Below are 8177 nucleotides of genomic sequence, written 5' to 3'. Positions count from 1 at the left end.
ATGCATCTTGTAGTATGGGGTAACGAGAAGCGATTAACACCTCACGACCAGCTCCCGATCATCAACCGTATGGTCGCAAGAAAATCAAACCTGTTTGAAATCCTGTTGCCCCTCGTGAGGGTATCAACGCAACCTCTCAGACTGCGCACGCGCAAACACAGAATGGAAGTGAAAAAGACGGAGTAGCATGGCAGTGCAGCATGTCATCTGGACACAAGCGATGGAGGCACAACTTGTACAACATTGGCAAGCTCATCCACGGCCGCACCAACCGTGAAAAGAGATGGACATTGCTGCTCAATTGCAGCTGCCTGGTCAATGTTTTTCATTAGCAATTTAGCAAAGTTGATGGTGGTGGTGTGTGTGTCTGTGTGAGTGAAAGACAGAGAGGGAGAGCAAGAGACAGATTTTGTGTTATAAGCTTCATATTATCACTTCATGTTATAAACGCACAGTGTGAGCACTCAGGTTGCATCAGAGCATCGGGCCGTATAGTGTGAGACCATGCATCCTGACCAACGAACTTCTAACCCCTGTGATTCAATCATACAGTTTGAGCAGGAGCTGACTAACGTGACTGAAAAAATCACACAGTGTATGCCCAGCTTAACTCTGACCTTTCATTTTTTCCTGTTTAGGCTGAAATCGGTTTGATGTCTCAAGGCCCACAGTGACGTGAAATAATAACTCCCCTCAAATGCATCAAACCTAAAGTAACGAGCCCGTTTTGACATAAGGAGTAGAAAGTACAGATATTTGTTTAAAAATGTCGGGAGTAAAAGTCAAAAGTTGTCAGAAAAATAAATACTCAAGTAGAAATACCTGAAAATTCTACTTAAGTATAGAAATGAATTATCTGTATTTCTTTATTTCCTACCTCTAGTAGTAGATAATATGCTGCATGTTTTAAAAGATGATTAATTTAATACTGTCTAGATTTCAAAATTTTCTAAATACTCAAGAATTTGGAAAATTATCATTTCATTCTTTAGGCTCTGATGTTTTAAGAATAAAGGTATATAATACAAGACTTGTCACTGGATCTGTGTTTTGTAATGCAAGTTGAGAAAGAGCACAGAGGTTGAAGGGGCCACTACCCTCTTACACATTTAGACCTTTCTTCCTTCTTTTTTCTAGTCTTTTGAGATGCATCAGTTTAACCTAGCTGCTAAGACTTGTGATGGCCATGAATATAAGGATGTCAACAAGTGCACATGGCTCAGGACACCTTAGGTTCCAGGTCGGTGACCAAAGCAAAAACTCGGGTGTCAGAGTTCAGTGAGACCATGGAAAAAAACATTATGTAAAGTCTTTTACTTCTATAGCATTGTTTTGTAAAATGATGGTCCTTTTGCCAATACATAAATTATGCAAGAATATGCTGATGTTATCTTTGTTATTAAAAGTGAGATAATAAGTCATATAAGAATGAAAAAAGGAAGCATAGTTGTGTTTACATGCTGCACAGGATAAACACTGATGATTAGTAAAAATTCACAACACTGATAAGCTGATAAAAACATATTTTATTGTTGATCAGATTAGAGAGTAAGATTCTTAAAAAATAAAAAGTCACTCTGGAAAGACACTTCCTACCATAATGCATCACAGACTACATTTAATCTCATCCATTTTATTTGAATATTCAGACTTTGTTTCTCCTTTGTCCTCAGGTGTCTAAAGTTTAAGGCATTGATTAACAATTGTATTTTCTCAGATGATTTAATTTCAGCAGTTTTCTGCTCCTGAAGGTAGTGGAAGGACACAGCTAGGAGCCTCTATATTAGATAATAGTAAATGAGCAAGCAAAGGAGTGATTTCAAACACAGCAAGCTATCTTTTGTTGAATGAATCAAATGTGGTAGTATGGACATTGCTACACACACTGGGCCTTAAATTGTTCATATGCAGTAAATCTACAACTACAAATGTGATTTTGTTATTCTGGTGTGAGTGCACTTGCATCATTCCCTGGACCATCTTCTGCACTTTCTTTGATCATCTGTTTGTATTTGCTCTTGAAAAACCCAGCCTGGAAGTGCAAGGAAAAAACATAAAAATGCAGAAATTGTGTATTACAGTTGCAAACAAAATGAATGAAAATAACTATATGAGTGACTTTAAAAACCTTTAACAGTTTTTTAACTGGTCATGATCTCTAAAAATCTTAAAGCTGTGCAATGAATTGAAAAAGTGTAAGAAGAGTCTTTCACCTTATACAGGCCAGCAGTGAGTAAAGCCAGAAAAGCCAACCCTCCCAGGCATCCTCCAATGATGGCTTTAGTGAAATCTGGCTTAGGGTAAACTTCGACCTCTGCTATTATCTGAGAGATGAAGAGACACAATGTGGATGACATTTAACCTCTTGTACATCTGAAACAAGAGAAAGTAATGCAAAATCACCTTGCGAACAGGAGGATTGTTGTAAGACCCTGTTGAAAAGTAGCTGTATTGTTCTTTGTCATACTCCACAGTGGCTGTACTGGTCAAGAGGAATTTAGCAGATTGAATTCCAATCTATGGAAAAAAATATAGACTAGGATGAGGCTGAATTAAAAATATTGTTCAATTTAAGGGAGAAATTATTAACATATTCAAGTACATTGGACCACCTATAATCCAAATATGTATAAATCATTTATTAAAACTACCCTTTAATTACCTGCTCTATCCATCCTGAACTGAGGTTAGCAGATATTTCGTATGTCCTACTCTGCAGTCTTCCCATGAATGTGTTGCACTTGAACACTCTGCACATGGCTACAGAGCAGTCCTGTGGGTAATTTAAAGAAGACTGAATGAAACAAATCTTTTATTCAGTACAATGTTATGTTTTGAATCTGTACCATGGTTCAGTTTTAACAGGTAGGTAGCAAAAGTGCAGAAACATACTTACCAACATTTTATCCTTTCGTATCTTTGGAACAAAATCTGTGACATTTGGTGCTTCATCATTTCCTCTCTGACAATCTGCAATCTGAAATACATTTAAAATAATGTCAGGGTGATTGGTCCTAATTTTACCTCATTCACCCATCCCACAGCTAATTGTGACCTATTTTTGTATCTTTTCTATTACCTGTAGGCTGCTCAAATTCACCCAAATCTCTTTTTCACCAAGCTTCACTGGAACCTTGATCACCACAGTGAAATTAAGCACTCTTATATAATTTGTTACCTAAAACATGGGGAGAAAAGAAAAAGGCAGTCAAGCATTATAATGGTTAGGTCTAATTCACACAATGATATTTATTATATTTTATTATATTTTACCGTGACTGATTGTCGAACCGGTTTCTGCAAATTATTTATCCCAAAAGTAAAATTGCTGGAGGGTGCTAAAAAGATATAATTTAAACATTATATGAATAATGTGTAAGACAAAAAAATGTTGGGTCGCAAATAATTTCTTTTGTTACAAATACAACAACACGTACTTTTCAAACATCATGAAAATGCTGTATTTCACTGCAATCTCTTTCATTTCGTAGATTTCACTTGTAGTTGCATTCTCCTGATTTCCACTGAAAGAGAGAAGTGAAATGATTTGTACTGTATCTGTGGGGTGTTTAAACAAGGAGTACCTAAATGACTAAATGAACAGTACCTGGTGGCATTTGCAGTGACAAAGATCTTTCTTGCAAGTTGACTCTTGGTGTCAATGCCATAGGAGACAATGAAGAAAGCCTTAATTGAAATAAAGGAGAGAAATCTGATTGTCTCACATCTTTTTACTAAACTGTGCAGAAGTGAGAGGAGAAAATTGCACCAAAAAAACAAACCTCAGTTTTGCTCTTAAAAATTGGCTTGTCAATAGTGCAGTCTGTCCTTCCTCGTGATAAACCATCTTCACTGTCCAAGGATTTGCACTCAATTCTTCCCTTTATTAGAAAATAAAATGACCGCTGGATGGATTGGAAGAGCAGCAGATCAGTGATGAACTGATACAGACTCGATCCTGATGCCTTACCTGCTGAATGGTGAACTTCCTGTAGGAGAGTCCAGCTGGGTACGTGAGAATAACACGACTGTTGTAGGAGTTTTCTCCTCGGTTCTCCACTGTGACTGTGACATTCAAAAGCTCATCAATGCCCACTTTAACCTCTGAGGATCTGTGGAGTATGAAGGAGGATGAGAATAAAGGGAGAGGAAAACAGACTGCACTGTGTTGGTGAACATTCCATAAGCTAAATATAGCATGTGTTTGTGTTGAATTCTAACATACTATGTTAGAATTCAATATATGTAGTATGTAACATATATGCTGTGCTTCAATGCTGATGCTAAATACAATGTTTTATTATACTTTGTGTATTGTGTCAAATCTTTGAGCTCTTTAATGTATGAGACTTATGTATGTGTTGTATGTGAAAGGCCATAGTTGATGGTTTTTCTAATGTTTTTCGAAAAAAGAATGACTTTTGTATTATGTTTTATTAAGAACCTGAGGACCTAAAATGGAGGTGTCTGGGTGCCTTTGGTGGGGGCATTTGCGCTGTGGTTTTTTACACACCCCTGGTTTAACCTGCAGATTAGTGTAAAGGTGTGTAGAGAAGAGATATGTGTGAACTGGCGATTTTTTGATGCTCTCTTCATCTAGAAGCCCATTTGCCCACTGGTGAACTGATATGCTGTTGATTAACTTTGTGTAAGTGGATTGATGCCTCTTTTGTTTCGTGTTTCTTTATTATTTTTGTCAAAAAAACAGCTTCTTGAGTATTTGAACCACGTCTCTGTATAAAGTATAATAGACCTTGACGCTTTCTTGGGGAATGGTAAAGTTTCCCTGTCTGTTGTATAATCACCCGGTGAAGCTGAAATCCACTTTCAGGTCATCGACACATTTGTTGTCAGTGCCGCAGTTGATCTCAAACCCCAACTGTGGAACACAGCATGATGTGAAAAGCGTTTATATTACACATTATTTACAGAATAAAGGAAACATAGGTGAATCTAACAAACGATCTGTGTGTTCTGCCATCTAGCTGTGCTTTTCCATTTTTGTTAATGGGAACAAGATTTCTGTTAATATTGTTGATATGCTTTTGGAAAACATCAAAGTCCTCTGCATACCTATCCAACCTATCTAAGAATCATCTCAGACAGACACTTCATAAGAAAGTAGATGTAGTTTGCTACTGCTGTTGAAACAGTTGAGAACTACACAGGCGCTCCCTAGGGTCAAAAACAACAAATACATAGACATAGAAAGTAAATACAAAAGTAGAAAACTGTACAGTTTTTAGTAAAGTTTACATTTACTAAAGGCATGTGCTACTGGAGAAATGTTGGCTCATTTATTTCCAGTACTTCAGTAGAAGTAGTGATAGTCAATTGCATGCCAACAATAAAGTTAATTCAGAAAAAGTAAGTTCAAAACTAATGCTGTGTTCTTCAGTTCATGTCCAGCTAGTACATTTTAAAGGTATTTACAGGATAAATTATTGTTGTCTGAGCCTGCTGAGCAAGACTTGGTCTGAGATTTGTGTTGGAAGGAAAACCGTCAAATGTGAATTTGAGCTCATTGGAAAGTTGATTGAGAGCATCGTCTGGGCAGGCCTGCCAAAGGACAGCAGTGTTAGATTTAGGTTCCGTGTTGGAAGACTCTTAAAAGCAAAATGGAAATCAAAATCTGCTGTTCACCAAACTGAGTTTGAACTGTTGGTTATGTTAGTTTTTCTCTGATGTTGTTTTACCTCAATAAAGAAGTATACAGTTGAACAGTTTGGTGTTCATAAATCAACAATGACTGATCGAGACTCCTCTCGTTGTTTCCCACTATTATAAGCTCGGTTGTTTGGAGGTTTGCGAGTGGCATCCAGTGTAAATGTATAATTAATTCTTGCTTGAGCTGGAATAAATCAATTTAAAATGTTACAAATGTACATACACTAAAAAATGAAAACGGATGGGCTTTGAATTTGAAAAAGTGAGGAGAATAAAGAACCTCGATCAACTGTAGACACTCTGCTCATGGTAAAGCAGACTGTAGCTGTGTTCTCCGATGGTTTTGAGCAGGTTACATTCTGAGTAGGGATTTGGTTTGGGCTGAATGACACCTCAACTTCAACCATTACTATGGGTCTTGATCTAGAAAGAAGGAAAAACACATGTGGCAAACAACATTTGGCTTTTTAGTTAGTACAACAGCTGTCCTCCTTTTGGTAATTCAGGTCAGACTTCCCAACAGTCTAATCTTTCCTTTGCTCTACTGACATGTGATATTTTATAAAACACTAATCATCAAATGTTTTACCTCATTTAGAAATATACTCTTTGAAAGAAAACAACATTTCTTTTTAATGTAATATTACAACAAATTGAACAGAAGTGTTGAATAACGGATACAATTCATCATAACTCATTCAACTATTTGATCATGTTAGCAGTGCTTATCTACATACTGTTGCTTCAAAACTTGACCTATATACATCTGTTCTGGTAATGTAGTCATTTCCTTTTTTGCATGGAAATCATTTTTTAGAACAAGGCTACTGTTATAAATTACACATTTCATTTTGAGACGATGTCTGTTTCACACTTTGTGAAGTGGACACACATGCAGTAGTTGCATTACTGCATGCAAAAGTCGTATTACCACATTACCAGCAGAAGGAGATAACATATGTAAAGGCAAGAAGTCGCTAGTGTACAAAAAAAACATATAAAGAACATTTAAAACGCCTTAATTGCCAGAAAAGATTAAGCTAGGTGGCTAATGTGTATAAACATGTAAATAAGTTAATAATGTCTGCTAAACGTTTTCCCGTGGTCATCATGTTGGATTGAAATAAAATAGCTCCCTCTGCTGTTACTTCAGCTTAATGCAACTTCTGCATCTGTGTCTATTTCACATTTTGCCGTGATACTAGGTTGCATCATGTAGACAGGAAAAAAAAATGTATCTCATGATCAGGAAGGCTTTTGACATGACAAACTTTCACTAATATAATGTGACTTCTGGAAAAAAAATAGATGCCTGTTTTATCCTGCATATGTATTCCATTAAAGATTAAAAATCACTTTTCATGAATCATTTTATCATTTATAATGATTTATGATTCATTATTATATTACATAAAACCAATGCAAAGGTCTTCAAATTGACCTAAACTTTTGACCAGTGGTGCATTCATTTGACATTCACAAAGATGGTAGAAATACCACAGACAATAAGAACACATGACTGGACTGTCTTGGACTTACCTCAGTAAGACAACTGTGCCCTTTGAACCCACCGCTAAGTCAGGCAGTTGATCACCACTCTGGTCAAAAGATGACTGACTGATTGTGAGGCCAAAGAAGTTCCATCCTGACTGGACCGCAGATCCAGTAATTCTCTGTGTACATGGAAATATTTTATTTAAACAAACTTCATTGTACAGATATGGGCCTTCAATGATAAATGTGTTAAGACATTTTTGTGAGTTCTTTGATGTTGTGTACCTGTGAGTAAGTAGGACTGATTCTTACTCCTCCTTCACCATCGAATATGTAGATGCTGCCTTCACCATTATTCTCCAAAGGTGCTCCAACTGTCAAATCCCTGAATCCATCTGAGTTTAGTTCAGGCAGTACAGCAAGAGAAGAGCCGAACCTTCCTTTGACAGCTGCATGTCCTCTTAGTACTAATGGATCATCAAAATTACACTCCACAAACTAAAAGCAGGAGAGTGAATATTTTATGGTCAATAAAAAGTCAATAAATACAAGGATTCATTTAATTACAGTAGATAAAACTGTGATTTACCAAACCAATTAATCTGCAAACATAAACTCTTCCCTCTCTATCAGGCTCCATGTACAAGGTGGGCCATTTATATGGATACACCGTAATAAAATGGGAATGGTTGGTGATATTAAAGTCCTGTTTGTGGCACATTAGTATATGTGAGGGGGCAAACTCCTCAAGATGGGTGGTGACTATGGTGGCCATTTAGAAGTCGGCAATCTTGGATGTAACTTTTGTTTTTTCAATAGGAAGAGGGCCATGTGACACATCAAACTTATTGGTAATGTCACAAGAAAAACAATGGTGTGCTTGGTTTCAACGTAACTTTATTCTTTCATGAGTTATTTACAAGTTTCTGACCACTTATAAAATGTGTTCAATGTGCTGCCCATTGTGTAGGATTGTCAATGCAACCCTCTTCTCCCACTTTTCACACACTGATAGC

General features: G+C 36.8%; 1 pseudogene; it reads right to left on the bottom strand.

The window, feature by feature from the left end:
* Nucleotides 1–1939: 1939 nt before the first annotated feature.
* On the bottom strand, nt 1940–7936 carry LOC134633525 (integrin alpha-M-like; annotated as a pseudogene).
* Nucleotides 7937–8177: the final 241 nt, after the last annotated feature.

Source organism: Pelmatolapia mariae, linkage group LG8 (assembly GCF_036321145.2).
Source record: "Pelmatolapia mariae isolate MD_Pm_ZW linkage group LG8, Pm_UMD_F_2, whole genome shotgun sequence".
NCBI classification, from domain to species: Eukaryota; Metazoa; Chordata; class Actinopteri; order Cichliformes; family Cichlidae; genus Pelmatolapia; species Pelmatolapia mariae.
The sequence above is the reverse complement of the archived record's forward strand: the minus strand, read 5'-3'. Positions and strand labels throughout refer to the sequence as shown.